This window comes from Adiantum capillus-veneris, chromosome 1 (assembly GCF_014529385.1).
Source record: "Adiantum capillus-veneris isolate H3 chromosome 1, ASM1452938v2, whole genome shotgun sequence".
Lineage (NCBI taxonomy): Eukaryota > Viridiplantae > Streptophyta > Polypodiopsida > Polypodiales > Pteridaceae > Adiantum > Adiantum capillus-veneris.
In genome coordinates, this window is record NC_140931.1 from 22,328,001 (window position 1) to 22,352,388 (window position 24,388).

Sequence of the window (24,388 nt, forward strand, 5' to 3'; positions counted from 1 at the left end):
TCACATAAGCACATTAAAAGGCTAAGACATGATGGAGCCTATGTACTCATAGCTAATAGGTTCTCTTGCTAACAGGTAGATTTCAGGGTAAAAAATGATGCCTCACATGTGTAGAAGTCGTGCTTCTACACATGTGGTGTGATTTGACGATGTATGATGCCTCACATGTATAGAAGCCATGCTTCACCATGGAAAACCTCCTTGATCAAATTAAGCTTAGAAAGAATTTTCCTAGGAACCATGCCCTAGGAAAAAAATCAAACTCAAAAATCGAAGATAGAGACACCCCCTTTCCAGCTTCTTGAACAACAAAGAGCTATCCATACCAACGTCTAGCAACCCTCACCAAGGCTAGCAGCTAGACTTGCCTTTGCATCATCGTAGCCTTGTGATGTTTCAACTATGGAGAGTTTTGCTAAAATTAATAAAGTGAAAAAGTTAAAACTCTCATTTGAATGAACCTAACAGAAATGATAAGCCCTTGGTACTATTCCCTTGCATGGGGAATAATTCACCCCTTCTTCAGCCATCCTTCCTGTGCGCTTTGATAAGTTAAAAGTCTAATTTGAATGTACTTATTGGCAATGATAAGACCTTGGTACTACTCCCTTGAATGGGGAGTAATTTACCCCCTTCTTTAGCCATCCTATTTGCTTTGATGGAATGGATTTGTGTATTCCATTCCCATTGCTTTGAGCGTTGTACCTTGCCTCACCCTGTGGTGGATTCTATAGGAAATATTTCCTTGTAGAGAGCTTAATTTTTTTTGAGTTTTGAAGCCTTGATGCTATGAAAGCTTTTTACAAGCTTCAATTTGTTAGAAGCTCTACCCTCCTTGAGAGGTGCACTGATAGAGGTTTAAGAATTCAAGGTCAATGTGCCCAAATGAATTGTAATGGAGAAAAAAATTCAAACAATAGCTATGGTGAACAACAAAGTAGGATGCAGGGAAAACAGGTTCGCAGTGCTCTCCACGACCCTCTTCTCCACACATTACAACAACAAATTTTTCCACCCTTAGCCCTACAACCATGCCTAGCGCACTTCCTTGTGATTTCATGGAGGTCAACTCCACCACACCCTTGCGTGCAAGCAACTATTCTCATGGCCTCCCCTATTTCAAGGGAGTCCACCATGGATACATTTTGAGAGCTCATTGAGAGGGATCAATGAAGAGAAAGACCATGCAATTCCCATGCAAATCCATGATCTTTCATGCTTTCTTGCCCCCCCCCTCCCTCATCGTTCTCCCCTGAGCTTTGATAACAATCCAAGAATGGAGGTTCTATGACATGCTCATCTCCACCCATCCTTGCCCTAAATAGACCCCTAGTCCCTATTTTAAGAGGCCCCTTGACCATGCATGCATAGAGTACGGTTGTGCCCATCCCAGTCCTACCTTAGGCCTGGAAATTAGATGACAAAGCTCACACAGTAGTAGATAACAAAACTTCAAAGCAATCCATGAGAGATTTTTTGGAAGATACCTATGGCTCAAATAGTGAGATGAAAGACATTGTGGAGATAGAGGATACTCTTAAGGTTGACATATATCGTTTTTTCCAGAATATAGAAGAGGTTGAAGCTATAAGGAAATTAGCTAATGGGTCACAAAATGGTGTCTTTACAATTACAAAGTGGTTGCATTAATGGAGGCTTAAAGGTAACCACAGGGAATTTTGGTTAAGAATCAATAAATATGCAAAGGAAATGGTTGTAAAACAATCATGAAGAGTTCCATAAGAAAACATCGTAAGTCCAAGGATCATGTTTGGGTTGCAACAAAGCACTATAGAAATGGTGGAAAATGAATCAAGACTCATGAAAAGGAAGCCATTAGCAAAAATAGGCATAGGGTCATTATCGTCATGAATCTTTCATATTTGTATGCAAAAGAGGACTTGGCTATCCCTAACTATGAGGGTTGTGTGGTTTAGCCTATTCTTTGAATGTAGAAGAAATGCCTATTTAGCATGACTATTCCTCATAAACTAATATGATTGTTGGGAAGGAATGTCTCTTTTGTATATGAAAGTATCTAGATGATGATTTGCAAAAGCATAAGTGGTTACAAAGTCCCTATTATGCATTGATGGTAGATGAGACTATGAATAGGTCTTTAGAGAAACATATAATCATTTATTCTCTCTTTTGGAACGTAAAGATACAAGCTACTCCTCATTTGATATTACATTTCAAAGCTACTCACAATACTTGATGGGTGTGCCTAGACAAAGTTTGATGCAATAGTGAAAATGAGTAAGAAGTTGGACTTAACAAGAAACTCTTGGGTGGAATAGCAACAAATGGAGACAACTCAATGCTTGGTTGCCAAGATGCATTGGTTGCAAAAACGAAAATGGAGATACCACATCTCATGAGTGTTCATTGTATCGCACACAGAGAGGCTCTTGCTATACTTGATGCACTTAAATGCTTTCCTTGTTTACCTTATATTCATAGAATTGTTAGCTAAATCTATTCATGGATTTTGATTCTAGTGTAAGGCACATGCATTTCCGAAGTTTGTTGAAAGAGATGCACTTGCAAGTCTCTTACAAAAGGTAATGCAATGGAGAGGTTGTGAAACTTATGTCTACAACTCTCAGCTTTAAGAAAGATAATGCAAAGAGTTGGTATAAGAACTTTGCGTTTATCAAGTCCTCTTTTGTATATACATTCTGGCAAATGTGTTGAGGGATCTTAATGCATTAAATACCAATTCCAAAAGGAGAATGTAGGTATTCCTTCTATAAGTGCTAAAATAGAGATAATTGTTTCTTTTTTGAAACAAAAATTTATCGAGCAATAGTTTGGAGAAGGAACTCACTCCTTGAAGAAAATTATCGATGCTACAAGGGACCGTGTTTTTTGTGTATGTTAGTGATGATGACAAGGATATTTCCCATCAGCTCTTGTATGCCAAAATTCCTAGCAATGATGTACATGGGTTGTTATTAGATGAGGAACGGGGTGACATTCAAAGTTGCATAAATTTTGCAAAGAGGTTTGTATTGAAAGTGATAGAATGTGTAATGATTGATTTTCATATGTTTATTACTTCAATGTAGCGAGACATTTTAGCCCTCTTTACTAACCTTGCAAAACAAAGATCAAGATGGCTTGAGAAGCTTGGTTGACATTGACATTTATAAGTAGAGTTTCTATCATTCAAGAATACTTTGTATTATGGCTGGAAGGGGATGAATATGTCAGATGCATAACTTGTTTTTTATTGTAATAAGTATTGGATGCAGACTTATGTGAGTTTGAAAATGTTATGGTAGGTTATATTGGTCTGTACTATGTCATCTGTGTCATGCAAAAGAGGTTTTTCAAAACAAAAACTCATCAAGACGCATGCTCGGGAGTCCTTGAATGTGGAAACACTTGACTTGCATTAATGCATGTTTCATTGCTTGGACCTAGCATTGAGAATGTAGAATGGTACAATGTTTATGATATTTAAGATCTTGCAAAACCGAGGAGGAAATCATTGGACTTATGAGCTCGCGATGTTGCATCCTTCAGTCCTTTCACTACTCAAATAGAATTGATTACTTCACAAAATCCATGTACTCTTGAAAGGACATTTCTAACATGATCTGTTAGCTTTTTGGAATGTGAAGACTAGTCTTTTAGAATCTCAAAGTCAATTTTATAATTGACGAAATTTGGTAGTAGGTACTCAAAAAGATTAGGTTTTTCTAACATGATATCCATATACTTTTGAAAGGACTTTTCTAACATGATATGCTAGCTTGTTGGAATGTGAAAACCAAATTTTTGGAATCCCAAAATTGAATTTATAACTGATGGAGCTTGGTAGTAAGGCACTCAAATAAAGTTTGGTATTCTTGACATGAAATCCATGTACCTTTGAAGGACTTGGCTAGCATGATCTGTTAACTGAGAGAGAGAGAGAGAGAGAGAGAGAGAGAAATCTTCTCTCTCTATGTATATGTCTCTCTTAGAGAGAGACTATGTATTTTATCCATCTTTGTTTCTCATAGATTTCTCTCTCTCTCTCTCTCTCTCTCTCTCTAAATTTATTTGAGAGATACAAAATTTCTTGTATGTGAAGATCACACTATATGCAAAACAATGTGCACAACAAGACATATGAGGATGTAAAAAAGAAAAATAAGGACATTCCTCATGAAGAAAACATGCCCAAGGAGGAGGTAAGTCCCTTCAACAAAATATGAAAACATGTGACCTATGAGGCCAAAATTATGCTTTTGGAATTGCATTGGATACCCGTGGAATGCACGGATTGACATATATGAACTAGCTAGCAAAGCCAATGTCGTGCTTCTTGTTGAAACTTGGGAGCATGATGCTTCTTGTTGAAACTTAGACCTAAGAAGTTTTTTATTTATTTATGACATGTCATTAGTTAGGCAGCGCGTCGCACCGTAGGAGAAAATATACCCCTATGATTACTTGAAAATCATTAAATCTTAGAATCTTAATAGATGTCGCTTTGGTCGTGAAAAAGAAAAAGGAAAGCGTGAGTGTTGAGGCGAAAAGGAGATAAATGCACACGCAGTCAAGGCTAGGTAGTAGCGTAGGGTCCAGAGGGAGGATGGGACAGAGAACGAGCAGCATCACACGTGAACACGGCAAGGCGCTTAGTTTTTTTTCAACTCGACAAATTGTCAGAGTTGTAGTCGGATGCAGTGTTAACTGGTTAGTGTAGAAGTTTTCAGGCTTTGCATGCTCAAGGGCTCAAGATTGACTCCCTCAGTCGTCCTTTTACAGGGTGTGGTCTTCAGAAGGGTTACCCATGAGATTCACATAAAGTGTGTGTAGTATTGAATACAATAGCAAAGCTACCAGTATGCGCGTGACAATTAGAAGTTAGGAGTACACTCAGCAGTCAGCACTGTACAATGTAGTAAATCTTTTCAGAGTTATTGCACACGATCAGCCCTCGGGTTTGTCAAATATATTTTTTCTAACTAAAGAAAATAGAGACAAATATTTAAAACTATTCAATTTTTATATCACAAGTTGTAGCATTTGTCGGTAATTAGATTAAACCTTGCTATATTTTGTCAATTTTTTTGAAGATAGGCGAGCTTGAAATTTAGCCAAGATTTTGCAAAAGCATTGGTTATGTTGTCATTGGTTTCGTGTGCTCTATTATTTTGTAGTTTACCAAGCTGTGGTCTGTAGATCGTGGTTTGAGAAAAAGAGAATACATTATTCGCACTAGTAGCACAGGAGAACAAAATGGAGATGAGCTAGGCCTAACCATGCCCTTCTCAACTAACTCATGCACTTGCCGCATAATCTCCTCTTGTTGAGCTTGAGAAACTCTATAAGGAGGTTTGTTAGGCGGTGAACTTCTTGGAAGAAGTTCAATTGCATGGTCATCATTGCCTCGTTTAGGAGGTAGCTCACAAGGGATGGCATCAATCAAGACATCTTGAAACCCCTTGAGAAAATTGGACAACTCTAATTCCTTTTAATTGTGTATATTTTCTTTTCTAAAACATTAGGTTCATTTTGAGAATCTTTAACAAAAATCATGTACATGGAAATAGAGCTCTTTATTGACTCATTGAAAGTTTGTGTATGTACAATGGGTATAGTGTTACCCATTTCCTTAGCATCTATATACATATTTTTTTCCCTGAACTTAAAAGAGATTCTCCTTTCAGGGAATTTAACACTGGCAACCATTTGATCAAACCATGGTGCCCCTAGGATTACATCCTCATGCTTGAGAGGAGAGATAAAGAAATCCTGTTTGTCCACATAGCTTTGGATATGGAGCCTCAATTTCCCGATTAAAGGAGTAACTGAAGCTTCTTGCCCCTTGAAAGCACTGTCTACGGGTAGGACATCTCCCATCTCGTAGGCTTGTATGCCTAGCTTGGTGGCCAACTCTATAGATATAAAATTGTGAGTAGAACCTGGGTCGATGAAAGAGAATAAAAGCATCATGTTCTCTTACCTTTCCCCAAGCATGGCATAGAGGAGATCCTTTGTGGTGAGTTTCCTCCTCTTGGATTTCGACCAAGGTAAATCTAGGAGGATCACGTCGGTTGTTCTTTTGGAGACAAGCGCGGTACGCATGCCCTTGTTTGCCGCACTTGAAACACCAGTTATCCTTGCAATAATGCTCAAGCTCTTCAGAGAGTTTATTTTTGCCTTTGTAAAATCCCTTCTCCTTAGCTTTGTTAGAATTGCCCTTAGGAGACTTTTGGACATTGTCCTTCCCCTTAGGCTCATTGGAACCCTTGTTTTCAAGGGGCTTAGAATTCCTTTTAGCCCCTCTTTGGAAATTGATTCGAGAGGCCACCACAGTATGATGTATTAGCACCGATATGGTGCGTTGCCTTTGGGAGTTGACATTAACTTTGTCAATGTTATATTAAAAGGATGGTTCAAATGCATTGAAGAGTGTGAGATAAGTGAAATATTAACGTATGAGCGTATGAGACAAGTGAAATATTAGCTTCTATAATAATGAACTAATTTTTTTGGTATGATGCAAAATTTTCTTCTTGTTCATTAGAAGGGCAATCGTAAATTCTTCAACGTAGAAGGGCACAAGCCACACATGACTGTCAATAGACATTTTGGATAACCCTTCAAATCCTATGGCAGTGACAGTACAGGAGGATCTAACCTTCTTTACTACATCCCCACTTGAAACTTGTAATGCATGCAGAGCAGAGAAGACTGAGTTGCTTAGCTTCGCCTTTGCTCGGCCCAGCTTCTCTATTAGCGTAGCTGAGTGAATATGGGGGGGAGATCGAAGGGGACAACACCAAATCCCCATTCAATATCCAAAAAGCACGCATTATCAATCATGCATCGGTGCGAAAAGGGCCAAAATCGTGCAGGGTTGTTCATTTAGTATTAGATACAAAATGGGTCGATTTCCTCATGAGTTATTGTTCAAATCTCTAAAGACTCTGCTGTAATACATTCCGCACCGACGCGGTATATTGACGGGCCAAGAACGGATTTATGGTTTTTTTTATGAGACATGATCTCACAAGGCTTCGGAATTTGCTGCTTGCCCTTCGGAATTTGCATGCTGCAGGGCCAAGAACGGGTAAATTGATTTATGGTTTTTTTAATGACACATTATCTCACAAGGCTTCGAACTCTGCTGCATGCTGACAGGCAAAGAACGGGCATTTCCCACGGGTTGCATTTATCGTCAGCTGTTGAATCCCGCTGGCCCTAATGCGCAAACAATGCCTCCTGATCAGCCTTGGCTTTCGCAGGTGCTGGATCCTCCCATTTGACTGCCTGGTTCAGGTCAAGCAACCTCCATGTGTAGTTCCCCGCCTACACAGGCTTGGTGGCAAGTACATCAGCGCCATCTGCATACCACTGAGCTCTCTCTCTCTCTCTCTCTCTCTCTCTCTCTCTCTCTCTCTCTCTCACACACACACACACACACACACACACACACACACACACTCGCTCTCTCTCTGAAGCACTCTATACTTTAGGAACCTGAAGGAATCTAGCTTCCGCTGTTGTGCAATGGCATTGAGCTACTGTTGAAGTAGAGGTTATTTATAAAGAAAACGTGGAAGTAAGTAGGCTAGAAAACAGAGAAGGTGGCAGGTTCCTTGTTGGATGGTCTGGCCTGGATCAACGACGCTCATGTGATTCGTGATTGCTAGGCTTGTATTGTGCTAGCAAGCTCAACCAATAAACTTTGCCAGAACTCGGCAGATCTCACAGGGCTTCGACTCTGCTGTTTGACCTTGCGCGCCGGCGCGGCAAGGCTGAAGGGCCAAGAAGAGGTAAACCAATTTATGCTATTTGTTAGGAGACATGATGTCACAAGGCTTCGGAGTCAGCTGCTGCTTGCCCTTCCGCGCCAACGCGGCATGCTAAAGGGCCAAGAACGTGTAAATGAACTTATGTTTTTCCTTATGTGACATGATCTCACAAGGTGTCGGACTCTGCTGCTTGCCCTTCCGTGTCGATGCGGCATGTTGAAGGGCCATGAACAGTTACAAACATTCAATGGGCATTGCAAGCTTTTTTGTTGATGCAGCTGCAAGATACAGAGGTGGGCACAATAGTGGCGACTGTCATCTCCCTCTCTCTCTCAGTAAGACTTGGTCCTACTCATTACCTATCCCGCGTTGTTGCAAACTGTTGAGCTTGCAAAGCAAACCTAGCAGCAAGTGGGACATTGCCTCATTAATCAGCACCGCGTCGGCACGGGAGCAAACAAAAGATTTATACAATTTTGTTTTGGGACGTGGCTCTAATCCATATCGCGTTGGTGTGGGATATGTAAGTTCAATGTTTCTTTCTATTAACCACCTCTTGAAGTGCTCGACCTTTACTACATTTGTGGCCTTGTTTACATTTCAAGTGCCATAAAGTTTCAAGAGTAAGGAGATAGGACATTGCTAAAAACGCTTTATACATCATTAATCAAATAGAGACATGGCCAAAGTCCATATCGCGTTGACATGGGACAATTAGGGCCAAAGATAGTGTTGCAATGTCGAAGTGCAATGTGCTTGCCCCAATAGCGTCGATAACTATCCCTAACTAGTACTTCGTTGGCATGGGAGGGTAAAGGGGAAAAAACCTTCTCTCTTAGGTTTATCAAAATTCATAGTGTGTATTAAATAAATTAGTGAAAGAAATAAAAGATTGGGGAAATGTAACCTTCATGCCACTCCTGGTTCTGTATTAGAAAACATGCACACAACACAGACCCAACATTCAAATCTAGAATAGAAGTGTATAGATTAACCAAAGTGGCTTCATTGATGAAGTCATCAATTAAATGAACAAATTTAGCTGTGCCTTTGGGGTAGAGAAGAAAAGTAAGCATCAAGTGGGTACGCATCAGCTCCTACAATGACATTCGATAGGTAGGCAAATGTATTGTTGATTATGAATTGTTGTTTCTTGTTTGACTATGAAATGTTATGCCTACTTGAGTTAGAGAGGAAGCAAAGGCATGGAAGTGAGCACTAGCATATTCCAGAATGCGTGGTGGAGCAATAACTTATTGTAGTATGAATGGAAGAGTGCTTGTGTATTTGAGTATGACGCCATGATAGGTGCCCCATATAGATTTCTCGTTATCTGGTCAGCTTTGTTATCCACCATGATCATCTCGGTAATCGCCTTCACAGATGCGTGTTTGTGGAGTCAAAGTACTTGCATGCTTTTGCTATTGTTTATGCCAAGTTTAGATGATAAGTAGCATCCCCTGGACTACATTACTAGTAGCGCCCTATGCCTATGCGAGAATGGAGAATAGTGTTGAGAGAGAGAGAGAGAGAGAGAGAGAGAGAGAGAGAGAGAGAGAGAGAGAGAGAGAGAGAGAGAGAGAGAATCGATAAATCTCCTTGTTCAAATTCTTGTCTCTTGGAGTGCATTTGATTTGCAGGATATGTCAAACAGGGGTAGGGCCAAGAAGCTATGGACTATTTTTTGTTTGCAGCAAGGGAGAGAGAGAGAGAGAGAGAGAGAGAATCAGAAGCGGTTGAACTAGCTTCCTGTCCAAAATCTTGTCTCTTGGAGTGCATTGCTTGTGGGATATACCCATGAGCGGCAGGGCCAGATTCACTGTTTTCAATAGATGCGATGAGAGGACCTCAAGCTCCAGATCTAATCACCTACACGTGCAACTTGAAGGCATATCGCATAATGCAAGGCATTGGTATGGGCAAAAGAGTTCACAATGATCTTGTTAGTCAAAGGCTAATGACATAAAATGTCATGGTTGACACTACCTTGCTTGACATGTATGCAAATGCGGTGCACTTTTCTAGAGGAGCTGTGTACTTGTCTAAGCGCAACGAGTAGTCACGCTTGGCACAAAAGGAGCAAGGCAAGAAAGCTCTAGGCTGTTTTCAGCACATGCAAAGTGAAGGCATGTGACTCTACCCAACTTGCTGATATGGGCTTCAATATTTGATCTTGTATTGTTAGCCAAGGGCTATTGCAAAAAATGTCATGCTTGGCAATGCTTGTTACCATATACATGTGGTAGTGATGTGTGTGAACACACTAGGACCGTCGGGGCATTTTTTCCCTCTTTAGGAGGTTTTTCCCCCCGAGCATTGTATATATGCCTATCACTCTAGGGCTATCTATCTTTCCATTGCATACTAAGTAACACACTCTCTATTGTGTGCCTTGAGCTTCCTTCATCTTCTCCAAGCTGTGTGCGTTTCTCTGCAACCCTAATTCCAACAATTGGTATCAGAGCAGGTTGCGTCCTCCCGGGCTTAGTCACCAGCTGCCTAGCACACGCCTGCTCACTTTTTCCAATTTCAGTGAGCTTTGGCAAGCGTTCGCAGGTCGACAAAGCTTTCGGATATGCTCAAAGAGCTCAATATGCTCAGATTTTTGATTCAGTCTCATTTCGGCCTCCGTTTCCACTACAGATAGCACTGCACATGCTATTTCGTCATTTTGTGCAATTTTTTTGTCATTGCCGTTTTGTGCATAACAGGTGTCTCATAGTCTTCTACGATTTGTGCTATATAACACATGTTGTCCCCGCTCTGTTTCTCCTATTTTTCGGGCAGTTTTCACATCAAGTGCAACATTTACCATGGCTGACAACAACACAGATGTTTGCTCTGCTGAGAACAGGTTGGATGGGGAGAACTACCCTATGTGGGCTTATATGATGCAACATGTTCTTGTGTCAAAGGGCGTCTGGAACATTGTGCAAGGCATTGATGTACGTCTTGATTCTGAGGATGTAGACGATGTTGCAGGTCTTGCTGAAAGGATTGCTGCTATTAGAGTTGTTTTGCCTACGGTAGAACAAGCTCGTTGGGATGTAAAGGATGCGCAGGCTAATATGTTGATTGCGTTGTCTGTGAAGCGCACCATTGTTCCTCACATCCGTTCAGCAAAATCTACAAAACAGGCTTGGGATATATTGGCTGGTCTTTATGCAAGCCGCAATGAGGTTAAAATTGCTTTGCTCCGTAAAGAGCTAGAGTCGAAGATTATGCATGAGGAAGATGATATGGAAACTTTCCTTGCTAGTGTCAAGGATATCAATGAGCAACTTATTTCTGCAGGTGAAGTCATTTCAAACAGTTCCCTTGTGCAGATTTTTCTTGATGCCTTACCAGACTTTTGCTAGTACTTCGAGACTTATAACCCAAGGAAATCCAGAAGTTGTCAAGTTTGATGCATTATGCACATTGTTGTTGCAAGAGTCACTTTCCAAAAAAAACAAGACTAGACAACGTGCAGTTGAACAAGCTTTTATTGCTTCTTAAAGAAAGGGTGGTAACCGCAATGCAGCCACTTCTTATGGTTTTGCTGCGAGTGACAAAACTTTTGTTCCTAATGCTTCTGCTGGCAACACTTCGTCTGACAATTCTGGTGATACACCATTTTGCTGAGGTGAATAAAGCATTGTACATTGGTGTTTTATCCCACGACTAGCCAGAAATGCATTGAATTCATGAGACATATACTCCCCCCCTCGATCGGAATGGAGGGTGCCCATAGTACATTGTTAGGTGCAGCGGAATGAATGTTGTATTTTCTCAAGATTAGTGATCTTTACTGCTCAAGGTTCCTTTTAGTTCTTAGGGAAAGAGAGAGCTTTCCGTCTTATAGAGAGAGCTGTGATCACGAACAAAGTGAGTGGATCTTGTACGTGCAAGTGAATGAGACTGAGAGAAGGAGAGAGAAGAGATACGACACCCGAGAGGTTGTAAAAACCTCCTTCGAAGGCCCCACTCTCGTCGGCGAGAGTGGTCTATTCTTTGATTGCACAAAGGTGTACAATGCGTATGCAATGGACTATGCAACTTGGTCTATGCCGATGAGGACAATAACGACGACGACAACGACGATGGCTGAAATCTAAGATCTTCTAACCGCTGAATTTCGGGACTGTTTTGGTGGCTGAAAATGACTGTTTTGGCTGCGTTTTCTTGGCTGAAAATTGAGGTTTCTTAGAGCTGAAAACTGATGGTCTTTACGGGCTGAATCTGCTACACTTTAGGTGAATAATGCCGGTCTTAAACTGCTGCTGAAATCCAAAAATGCAAGGGTTGAAATTGGTCCTTCTGTCGCCGGGGTTCTGCAAATGCAAAAACGCGAGGTTGATCTGCTGTGTCGTGATGACGTCGGGGCTGATCTGCTTTGCACAAATCGCGAAGGCTGATCTGATGCAAAAATGCTAGGTCTTCAGTGGAGAAAACGCCAGAGTGGTCGCGGGGGTTGGTCTTGGTGAGAAGTTGCCTGTTGAGCAAGGTGCTCCTGCTGCCTCTTCTGCCATTTAGAGCTAACTTGGGTTTGCTTATATAGAAACTTAGCAAAATTTCCCTACCTACTTTTGTTGGAAAGTCACTTAAAAATAATAAGTGAAAATACCAATAAATAGAAAAATAGACTAAATGCACTAGAAAATTCTCCTAACTGATGCTAATGGATTCTGATGGGAATTCCGATGATCATGTTGTGTGCAACCGGAGGATATGCATCTATGCTAAGTGACTGGGCATGCACGGTCTACGAATAGACTCACAAAAGTGCCAGATCATTGCTAATCTAGACTTGGCTGAACTGATTGAACCCTGTTGTGGTGTAGATTGTCCACGGACACATAGGGTTGGGATGTGTCACGTGAAATCCCCTCCTTTTTAAAGTGAGGTACTGATACCGAACTATATATGTGGCGTCAAGGGAGATCGCCAACAGCATTTGGAATCCTGAAAGGGACTCTTCGTCGGCCCACTCTGATGTGTGGGTCGTGCGATACTTGAACTTCATAAAGGTTTGCAACGCTTGCTTCTCTGGGCCGCGCCGAAAGCGACACAAATTCTTATGAATCTCCTTTGTTGCTTCAACTTCGTCTAGAGTCCTTCTTCTTTCGTCTTCAAGAATCTCCATGGCTGAAAATTCCTAAAACCATCTCCAACACAAAACTATGAACATACCCATTCCATGTAAAGTGAAGGAAAAAAATCTTGTCTTCTTTAAAGACTGTGTATGCAATGTAGATGAACATAGAGACAGAGTGACAAACCGTTCATCAAGCACATGCAAACAATGCGATCGAATATTTTCTGTTTGATCGAAATCAATCAACTATGGGAAATCACAATGGAAATGCCCATGCTTGGTGCTCATACAATCATGTGATCTTTCGGAAACTGTGTCATGCCAAGGAAGAGACATGGAATGCGACTTCCTTACATACAGACTTTTCAGCTTTTCATGAACAATCCGCATACATTCGTGCTCATCCATGAGAGAAACGTGCTCAACATACAATATGTCACGCCTAGGAAAAGGGATAACATAACGATGCTGACTAAAATACAGGAAACCTTCACGAATGAAACACTCGAACAATGCGTGCGTATCAATCAAATAATACTTCCTGTGATGGTTCTTTGGACCAAGGCTTGAGAGCCAAGATCGGTTCTTCGAGATCTATCGAATCTTCTTGTGGGGGATCTGTGGACCTCGACTCGAAAGCCAAGATCGATTCTTCCTGAATGATAGAATCGTCTTGTGGGGGTTCTTTAGACCTCAACTCGAAAGCCAAGATCGGATCTTCGTGATTGATCGAATCTACAACGAGGTTAGTGTCGCTAGGAAAAGCATCCACTAACACATCATCCTTGTGAACAATCACATCATCTTCATGCAACTCATCATGCTTGTGAGAAATCACATCTTGATCATGCAAATTATCATGCTTGTCATTGTCATCCAAATCATTATGCAAATCATTGGCATCCAAATCATCATGCTTAGCAATATCATTCAATGCATCATGCAAGTCATGGTCAATCAAATCATCATCATGCTTCACACAATCATGCAAATCCTGTGTGTCATGCTTTGGAGAAGAAGAGACGGAGAGAGTCTCCTTTTTCCGATTCTGTTGCATCTGTGCCTGAGCTTGAGAAAAGAGTCACAATAACTCTTGCAGTTGTGCTTTGTTCTCGTGATAAAATTATGCTTCTATGGCTGCCCTTCTTTCTTGGTACTTACGCTCAATGGCTGCCATATCTTCTTCATAGACTTTTCTTTCTACTTCTCTTGCTTGGTCGAACTCCTCCATAGGAGTTAGTGCAATATTTGTCGTGGATAGGGAAGGTCGGAAAAACCTCCTGGTGGGGAAAATTCTTCTTCTCCTCGCTCATACTCATCACTTCCAAGCAAAGTATCCAATCTGCTTTGAGTGATGATCATTCTGCAATCGTGGGTTCTTGTAGGTTCTTGTGTTCTTAAGTTCATGAGGAACTTGGGTTCTTGGGGGTCTTGGGTTCTTAAGTTCATCGGGTTCTTGAGGTCCTTGATTCATGAGAATCTAGGGTTCTTGATGTGTTCTTTCGCTTGCAAATCGCGTTGGAGAAGGATCTTCTCTTCACCCGATTTCTATCCTTTTCTACGGGCACATCCCTTGGCGACCTTGCGCTCACACCAAGGTTGCTTTTTCCCACCTCACGTTGATTGTCCGGTCGCTAAGTGCACGGTCCGCTCCGAATGAGTGAAAAGAGACACAAGGGGAGGCTGGAAAAGCCCTTCTTTCTTGGGATTCCTGTCACTCTTCAACAAAACACGATTAGGAATCGCCATGCCCAAGTAAACTTGGGTTCGTGCGATTGCAACAAACAAAAAAAATCTTGTGGTTCTTTCCTTGAGTAATGCAGAACACTTCCAAAGCTCTGATACCAATGTTAGATGCAGCGGAATGAATGTTGTATTTTCTCAAGATTAGTGATCTTTACTGCTCAAGGTTCCTTTTAGTTCTTAGGGAAAGAGAGAGCTTTCCGTCTTATAGAGAGAGTTGTGATCACGAACAAAGTGAGTGGATCTTGTACGTGCAAGTGAATGAGACTGAGAGAAGGAGAGAGAAGAGATATGACACCCGAGAGGTTGTAAAACCCTCCTCCGAAGGCCCCGCTCTCGTCGGCGAGAGTGGTCTATTCTTTGATTGCACAAAGGTGTACAATGCGTATGCAATGGACTATGCAACTTGGTCTATGCTGATGACGATGACGACGACGACGATGACGATAGCTAAAATATGAGATTCTCTAATTGCCGAATTTCGGGATTGTTTCGGTGGCTGAAAATGACTGTTTTGGCTGCGTTTTCTTGGCTGAAAATTGAGGTTTCTTAGAGCTGAAAACTGATGGTCTTTACGGGCTGAATCTGCTACACTTTAGGTGAATAATGCCGGTCTTAAACTGCTGCTGAAATCCAAAAATGCAAGGGTTGAAATTGGTCCTTCTGTCGCCGGGGTTCTGCAAATGCAAAAACGCGAGGTTGATCTGCTGTGTCGTGATGACGCCGAGGCTGATGTGCTTTGCACAAATCGCGAAGGCTGATCTGATGCAAAAATGCTAGGTCTTCAGTGGAGAAAACGCCAGAGTGGTCGCGGGGGTTGGTCTTGCTGAGAAGTTGCCTGTTGAGCAAGGTGCTCCTGTTGCCTCTTCTGCCATTTAGTGCTAACTTGGGGTTTGCTTATATAGAAACTTAGCAAAATTGCCCTACCTACTTTTGTTGGAAAGTCACTTAAAAATAATAAGTGAAAATACCAATAAATAGAAAAATAGGCTAAATGCACTAGAAAATTCCCCTAACTGATGCTAATGGATTCTGATGGGAATTCCGATGATCTTATTATGTGCAACCGGAGGATATGCATCTATGAAAAGTGACTGGGCATACACAGTCTACGAATAGACTCACAAAAGTGCCAGATCACTGCTAATCTAGACTTGACTGAACTGACTGAACCCTGCTGTGGTGTAGCTTGTCCACGGACACATAGGGTTGGGATGTGTCACGTGACATACATTTTGAGACATTTTTAGCCATAGCCAAAAATTGTTTGAAGCACATAAAAACTTTGGACTTCGCTTTAAGCGGAAATACCCATGCATGCCTGGAGTAATCATCAATGAAAGTCACGAAGTAAAGGTAATTGCCCAAGGATGGAGTTTGCATGGGTCCACAAACATCACTATGCACAAGCTGCAACCTGCATGTGGCCCGGACTAAACCATCCTTTGGAAACTTAGAATGTTGCATCTTACCCAAAATACAGCCTTCACAAACATGTTTGACAGGTGCTTCAGCCTTCAAGAGGTGGCAAAGAAGCAACCATATCAGATTTCTACAAACGTAGCCAACTTGTAAAATTTAGATGATCAAAACGTGCATGCCAAAGTTTTGCATCTGAAATATCCCTTGAATCAGCAACAACATTTGCAAAAAATTTTCCACACTTGTCATACAAAGTGATCTTATACAGCCTACGACACAAAAGGCCATATGCAACAATTTCATCACCAAAACTGAGATAATGAACTGTACATGTGTCATCCACAAATTTGACTCCAAGTCCAAGTCTAGCAAGTGCGGATACAGACAAAAGATTCTTCTTGATCCGAGGTACATAAAGTGCATCAACAAGTGTGAAAGAACTGCCATTAGCAGCACTAAGCACAATCTTTCCAACTCCTTGAACCAGATAAGAGGCATTGTTGGCACAAGTGACAGAATTCCCATGAGGGACAGATTCAAGAGAGGTGAACAATTCACAATGTGAGGTAATGTGCTTTGTAGCACCACTGTCGAAATACCACACATATGAATCTGCAGCAATTGACAAGCATGCATCATGGACATCAGGATTGTAAGTGCACTCTGCGCTAAAAGACAATTCTGCATCGACATCAATATCATAGTCTCCTTTCACAGAAGACTCAACAATGGCTGCATTTGTAGTGGAACCAGCATTTGCAGTGGAACCACCCTCTTTCTTCTTAGCCTCTTTGTCCTTCAACTTAGGACACTGCTTGATCAAGTGATCATTAGCTTTACAATAATGGCAACGCATCTTCTTTTTGCCGGCGAGCTGAGAGGAAAAACAGGTCACTTACGGAAATGGCACGATGTATAGTCAGAAGTCAAGCTTTGCCGCATTCTTTTTTGCTTGAGGCCATCATGTGTGCCACATTTGTACTAAACAGGTGTCCTTTGAAAGCTTTGCAGTTTATTACTCCATATGAAGCATGGCATGATAGAAAGCCTTCTATTGAGCACATGCGTGTTTTTGGTTGTTTGGCATATGCTTTGGTGCCACAAACACAACGCAGAAAATTGGATGATAAGGTTGTCAAATGTATTTTTGTTGGTTATAGTGCTGAAAGCAAAGGTTACAGATTGTATTATCCGCAAACAAACGGGATGTAGTGTTTGTGGAAGATTCTGTTCAGCCCTTGCTGTCATGTACTAGAGACAATAATGTAAGCTCACAGGACATTTATGACACTTTGTTGCCTCTTTTTGGTGGTGGAAATACGAGTGTAAGTTTTAATGAGGAAAATGTATAGCCTATGGGGGTTTCTGAAAATGTTACAGATCATCCTATTACTGATGCAGATTTACATGATGTACTTGATGAGGAGAGGGATGAAAATGAGCATGCTAGAGGTATGCCAAAATGGCTGGTGCACACTTTGCGTGATAGTAAATTGGATGCACCTTTGTTTAGTCGTACTCGTTCAGGATCTTGCCATGCATCTTATGCATCAGATTGTTATGCTTTGGCTGTGTCTAGCTTACATGATGTTGAGGAACCTCTCTCTTTTGATGAAGCACAAAATTCAAAAAATTGGATGGCTGCCATGCAATCAGAATATGATGCACTTATAGAAAATGACACATGGACTTTATGTGATTTGCCTCCTGGAAAAAAGGCCATTGGTACGAAGTGGTTTTACAAGTTGAAACCTTGGGGGGTTCACTATGTGTAAAACTACCATATCACGTGCGTTCAAGACATGTTTGTAAAACCCCTTATCTGTGAATTTTGTTAAGAATATAATGTACCCTTTTCTTTTAAAATCTATGAATTTTTTTCAAATTTGAAAAAATACTGCCCTTCTGTATATATATTTCTATAAGTTTTAAGAACTTTAAATACCCTTCTGTTGAACTCACGTGATAGGTTACATTTTTATTAGGTGACCTTCCCGGGGTTGAAACGCAAGCCGGATGGTGAGATCGATCGCCATAAGGCTTGACTTGTTGCAAAGGGTTATGCACAGAAAAAAGGCATAGATTATGAAGAGACCTTTGCTCCCACTTGTCGTATGACTACTATGCATTTTCTATGTGCATTGGCAGCTCATTTTGGTTGGGATGTACATCAAATCATACATTGTTACTACTTTCTTGAATGGTGACATATTTGAGGAAGTTTATGTAACGAAGCCTCGCGGTTTTGTCATAAAAGGACAAGGAGGACAAAGTGTGCAGATGTCAGAAGGATTTGTATGGGTTGAAGCAATCTCGTCGTGCTTGGTATGAGAAAGATGACACTCATTTGGTCAAACGAGTCTTTCGTAACAGTCCAACAGAAAGCACATTATATGTAAAGCGTGAGGGTGATGTACTTCTCATTGTGGTTCTTTATGTCGATGATTTGCTGATCACTAGACCAAATGAGAGACATATTGCTGAGTTCAAGGCTGATTTGAATGCCACTTTCAAGATGAAAGATTTGGGGCTGTTGCATCATTACTTGGTTATACAATTTAAGCAGTGCAATGGTGGTATTGCCTTGTGTCAGAAAAGTTACATAGAGACATTGCTATGTAAGTTTGGACTTGAGGATTGCAAATCTATTGCCACTCCCATGGAAACAAGTTTGAAGTTGAGTCTACATGATGCTGGCGATCTTGCTGATGTCACTCTTTATCAAACTGCTGTTGGCTGCCTCATTTATGTATGCAACACAAGGCCAGATATTCAATTTGCAGTCTCACAGGTCATCAGATTTATGCATAGCCCAGGGTCTAAGCATTGGCAAGCTGTCAAGAGGTTTTGCCGCTATCTTAGTGGCGCTTTACATCTTGGCTTGTTTTATCCCAAGGGGGATCATTGCTGTCAGACTTACATGCTTTTTCTGACTCAGATTGGGCTGGTTGTTTTGACATGCGAGTATCCACAAGTGGTTTTTGTTTCATGCTTGGTAGTTCATGTATATCATGGTTGAGCAAGAAGCAACCTACTGTAGCCACTTCGAGTTGTGAGGCTGAGTACAGGGCAGTCTTCACAACTACGGTTGAGTGTGTATGGCTTAGATGCCTTATGGCTGATTTGGGTGTTGGACAGGACATTGCCAACACTATCTAAACTGATAGTCAGAGCGCATTGGCAGTTGGAAGGAACCCAATTTTTCATGCTCACACAAAGCACATTGAGGTGCATTACCACTATGTCAGGGAGAGGCTCTCAGCAGGAGAGATCAGCTTGGCTTATGTGCCAACACAAGACAACCTTGCAGATCTTTTCACAAAGGCATTATCTCGTGAGAAGCTTGAAGCTTTCCGCAAAGCTTTGGGCTTACTCTCCTTTGTGGACTGATCACGTCCTTAGGGCATGGCACTTCCCTTTACTCATGTGCCATCTCTCGTTCACCGCATCACTCAAGGGGGGATTTGTTACCATATACATGTGGTAGTGATGTGTGTGAACAGTAGGACCATAGGGGCATTTTTTCCCTCTTTAGGAGTTTTTTTCCCCCGAGCATTGTATATACGCCCATCACTCTAGGGCTATCTATCTTTCCATTGCATACTAAGTAACACACTCTCTATTGTGTACCTTGAGCTTCCTTTGTCTTCTCCAAGCTGTGTGCGTTTCTCTACAACCCTAATTCCAACAATGCCTTGGTCGATATGTATGGAAAATATGGTGCACTTTAAAAATCATAGAAAGTGCTTGAGGAGATTTGTACTTGTCTGAATGCAACTATCGTGCTTTGGCATTGCTTAACACTAGAATGGTAACCTAACAGGACATAAAAGTGTCCTTTCAGGGTTTTGGGAAAAAATTCCAAAACCATAGTAGATCCACTCATTTTGAAAAATACTTTAATGAGCTTATATTGCAATAACTACTACATATGGAAAAAATGAGAAACTTGTAATTTTTCTCATCCCTTGGTCACTACAAGCCTCCAAAGTTGATGGACCGGTGCATTTTGCCCAAAACAGCAATTTCTTACGGTTGATTGCATATAAAGAAGAGTGGAGATTTTTGTAGGTCATGAGATAAAATGCCCCGTTAACTTCAATGGGTTGGTGACCAAAACATATGGCTGCTTTTACCTCACTAATTTTTTTTTGGGCAAAAAAAATAGGTACAAAAAGTTGCATTTTTTCCATTCTGCAGACCTATCATCAAAGTTTTTATAGTCACGCTCAATACAGATACTATATACATGTTTTCTTAGTTCCCTTTGGGCCTCTGGATTCAAAAGGAGCCATGGAGCATGTCAAAAGGATAATGGATCTCTTACAATTGGAACCTTGGGGGCAATGATAAAGTGCGAAATACAACAAACATGAAAAAATTGGGTTTAGCATTATGACCTCTAGAAACCCATAAAAACTACTCAATATCTAGCCAAGTTTGTAGTCTACGATTAGATATGGTTACTACCTACAAAATACACACAATTGGCCTAAGAAACTAGCAATATTGAGAAAGTTATACTTGCTACTCTAAAATGTATCGTATTCTTCAGCAATCAAAAAACTCAACCATCATCATATACTATGCTATATAGCATATTAGGTCCCCCAAAGCTCAAGGAAGATTAGCTTTATGTTATACATTACACTTACACAATCAAAATTGATTTTGGATATCAAGAAAGCCACCAAAAAAATCATAAAAGTGCTAATTTTGGCCAAAAAACAGGATTATGCAATTCTTGTAAATTGGTCATAACTTTCAATTTTAACACTTATCTCTCCCTACAAGCCATCAAAACATGTTGAGAACTATGAAGGCTTATCCTCTAGCCATCTAAACCTCACAAACATGAAGTTTAGAGTGGTATAGTTGCCAAAAATTGAAAAAAAGCCAAAAACAGGACCCGTTTTTTCACACAGTTTAGGTTCAAAAATGTTGTGCAAGAGTAAGGTTAATGGTGAGATCGATACTAAAAACAAACTGCTAAGTTTTTTTCAGCTCATAAGGCAACTTTGTGGATATATAGCACCTAAAAATTCATTTTCATACTCTTCAAATAATTCAAGCAAAATGGTCACTTAACAGGACACAAAAGTGTCCAAGGACATAAAAGTGTCCTGTTACCATTCTAGTGTTAATATGTATGCCAAATGTGATGTGCTTCAGAAGCAGCTTGAGAAGCTTACTGTTTGAAACAACTCTCTTGGAATGCATTTATTTTAGGATATCCACAACAGAAGGGACAAAAAGCTCAAGGCTAATTTCAATGGATGCAAAGTGATGGCCTTTGTCCAGATGAATCACCTACGCGTACATCTTAAAGGCATGTAGGGCTAGGTAGCTCGAGGGTAGCTCTGGGCTATTTTTAGAAAATACAAAGAGAGGGCATCTCTCCAAATGCAATCACCTAACATGCACATTGAAGGCATCTAGCATCAGACAAGATGTTGGTATCAGCAAAAGAGTTCAAGATGATATTGTTAGCCAAGGGCTGCTGCCAAAAAACGTCATGCTTGGCACTGCCTTCGTCAACATGTATACCAAAGGTGGCCCGTACTTCATAAATCACAAAAAGTGCTCGCTGTCTAGAATGTAGTCTTCTGGAATGCACTAATTGAGATATATGTCCAACGTAGGCATCTCCGTCACCAAGACATTTTAGTTGCAACTTAGTATTGCACTAAATGGACAAAAGCACAAGCAATGAAGGATAATAAAGCAGAAAGTGTAGCAAAGTTCTTGTATAAGAACATAATGACAAGATTTGGGTGTCCAGTGGAGTTGGTATCTAATCAGGGAGTTCATTGTATCAATAAGCTGATCAAGAATTTGTTTGAATATCAACCGATTGTGCACAAGAAGTCTACAGTATATTACCATAAGGAAAGTAATCAAGCAGAGTTCACTAACAGTACCTTGATACGAATATTGAGGAGGACGGTGTCAGAAAATAGAATGTTAGAATCAACACTGTGGGCTCAGGACATCTTTGAAACTTATTGTAGCACGAGCTTTAAAAAGCTCAAAAATAATGTTTCAATTGCAAAAGCTTGAAAATATAAAATCCCCTATAGCTACATGGCATAGCTTAGAGGACTCTGTGAAGCCCTCATCTCCAAACGCTGCATCAAATTGTTGGATGAAGGCCAAGACTTTGTCCGTAGCACCAAAGGTGCCATCGTAGGTAAGGAATGAGATGTTCTTTCCTCCCTCTTTGAACTTCTTGAGCTTGGACGATCTCTTCCACGCGGCATAGGATTTACTATGGCCTCTTCTTTTTGGTGGTTCAAAATTTGCACCATCACTTTCTTCAGAGGAGGAAGAATTTGAGGAGGATGGAGAAGAGGGTGACATCTTTCTCGCCTTTTTCCTCTCTTGGTCCTCCTTGTCTGCACCATCAGTTTATTCATAAGAGGAAGAGGATGAAGAAGATGGAGAAGAGGATGACCTCTCTCTCCCCTTTTTCTTCTCTTGTTTTCTATCATCCCTCTTTGAATTATGGTGTGGAGAATTATGCGATGGTGTTCTCTGTTTAGAGGGTGATGGTGAGCCTTTTTCCTGCCGTCTTCGTGAATCCATCTCCGTTGAGGTGGCAAGAGACTCACTTGTTTCTCATTCTTTTGGTGGGGGCTCTTGATTTCTCCTTTGGGAAGGAGATGCGTCATCAAGTCTAGTAGATTTTTGAGCCCTTCGTACGGATCCTCTTCTTCTTCTTGAATCGGAGAGAGGCCTCTTTTGGAAGTCTCACAAGGAGGTTTCTTAGGTACTCTCTCTTCGTGGTGGGGGGTTTGGAAAATCCCATGAGCACAAAGCTGCCGTTGCACTTCACTTTGGAGGGATGAATTTCCCATGGCTTCTTGAAGCCTATAAAAAAAGTAGCTATCAAGCATAGGGGCATCATTAGTAGCCTCCTCATTAGCAAAATCAAAGCTATCAACAATAATTTCACTATCTTTACTGTTGTCCGCCATTCTAACAACTTTTATGTGTAAACTTTTTTAGGTGTACTTTGGCACTTCAAGCCCTAGTTTCTACTCCTCTTTACCCCCTTTAGAAAAGCTCTCAAGCTCCTGTACCCGTGGCTAAAACATCATTGATTGCAAGGAATAGAGGAGAGGGTCTTTCAACACCAAAACAGTACTGGCTCTTGTCATGCTTCTAATAGCTTAATAGTGGTTAAGCAATAGGCAAGCCCCATAGGACTTCACTATTAAGACCATAGCTCTCAATGGTGATGTCCCGTTATATGCACAAAGCAGGTGTACTGCAAGGATGAAAATTCCATATTCTACTTACTCAATTGCCATTAATAATACCAACCATTTATAGCTAGATTGAGGACCTCCCTTCTTGAGAAATAAAAGAGAAACCTTGTGCTCTAATACCATGTAACATTTAATGGCCTAGTAGCTTGTGTGTAGTGGAAAATAGCATAAACATAGTGAGAATTTCATTAGAATAGATTCCTAATGACCATAGCAAGAGTCTTGGATGGAGAGAGAGCAACAAAAATCATAACACCTAGTTAGATAAGCATGAGCAATACTTCAAAAGAGAGAGAAATTAATCTATTAACAACAGTTGAGGATCGGATTAACATGGAGCCAGTACCCCCTCCAAGAGGCTTTGTATTATAGGTTTCCCCCATCAAGAGAGACATTTTACAATACAATCCTTTGTGTTCCTTAAATAACTAGCTATTGCAATGAAGATGGAAGCTTCAGGCCCTAAGCAAACACTTTAAAACACAACATCAATTCTGTGTTGGTCCTAGACCCAAGACCTCACACACCTTCGAAGATGGTGAGAGCTAGCAAGGTATGAGAGTAGATTGAGAGAAGTATATCTCCTCACATAATCACTCATAAAATCTTAGCATAGCTTAGTAATTATCATGGTAGAGGAGAGGAGAATTCATTGAAGCTTATCTCTTGGTTGGATTTGCATCACAAGGCAAGAGTGTGTCGATGTAGGCCTCCCTTCTCACAAGCTTGGAGTAGATGAAGAGCTTTCCATTAAATCTTGAGAAGGAGATAGACTTTCCTTGCTTCACACATGAGCTATTGTGAGTGTGTGTGGAATAATGCCCCACAAATCAGCCCCCTCTCTCATCTTGGTCGACCTCTTTTGCTAATTCCCCTTGCTAGCTTCCCATTGGACCTCTCCAAGCTTAGCCAATAGGGATTAAGTGGTCAAGTGAAGAGCCTTGTGACATGTGTCCCTATTTCCCCTTTAGTGAGAGCTTAATTAATTAGATTATTTTTATTAAATCCCCATTGGACCTTTTCCCCTTCTGGCCAATAGGAATTAAGCAAGACATTGGGCTGCTTAATTCCTATTAGACCCCTTGGCAGGCTGTCCAATAATCATCCAGGAGACT

General features: G+C 41.0%; 1 pseudogene; it reads left to right on the top strand.

Annotated features, from left to right (window-relative positions):
• Positions 1–1,727: 1,727 nt before the first annotated feature.
• Positions 1,728–2,476, top strand: LOC147464409 (uncharacterized; annotated as a pseudogene).
• The last annotated feature ends 21,912 nt before the right edge of the window (positions 2,477–24,388 follow it).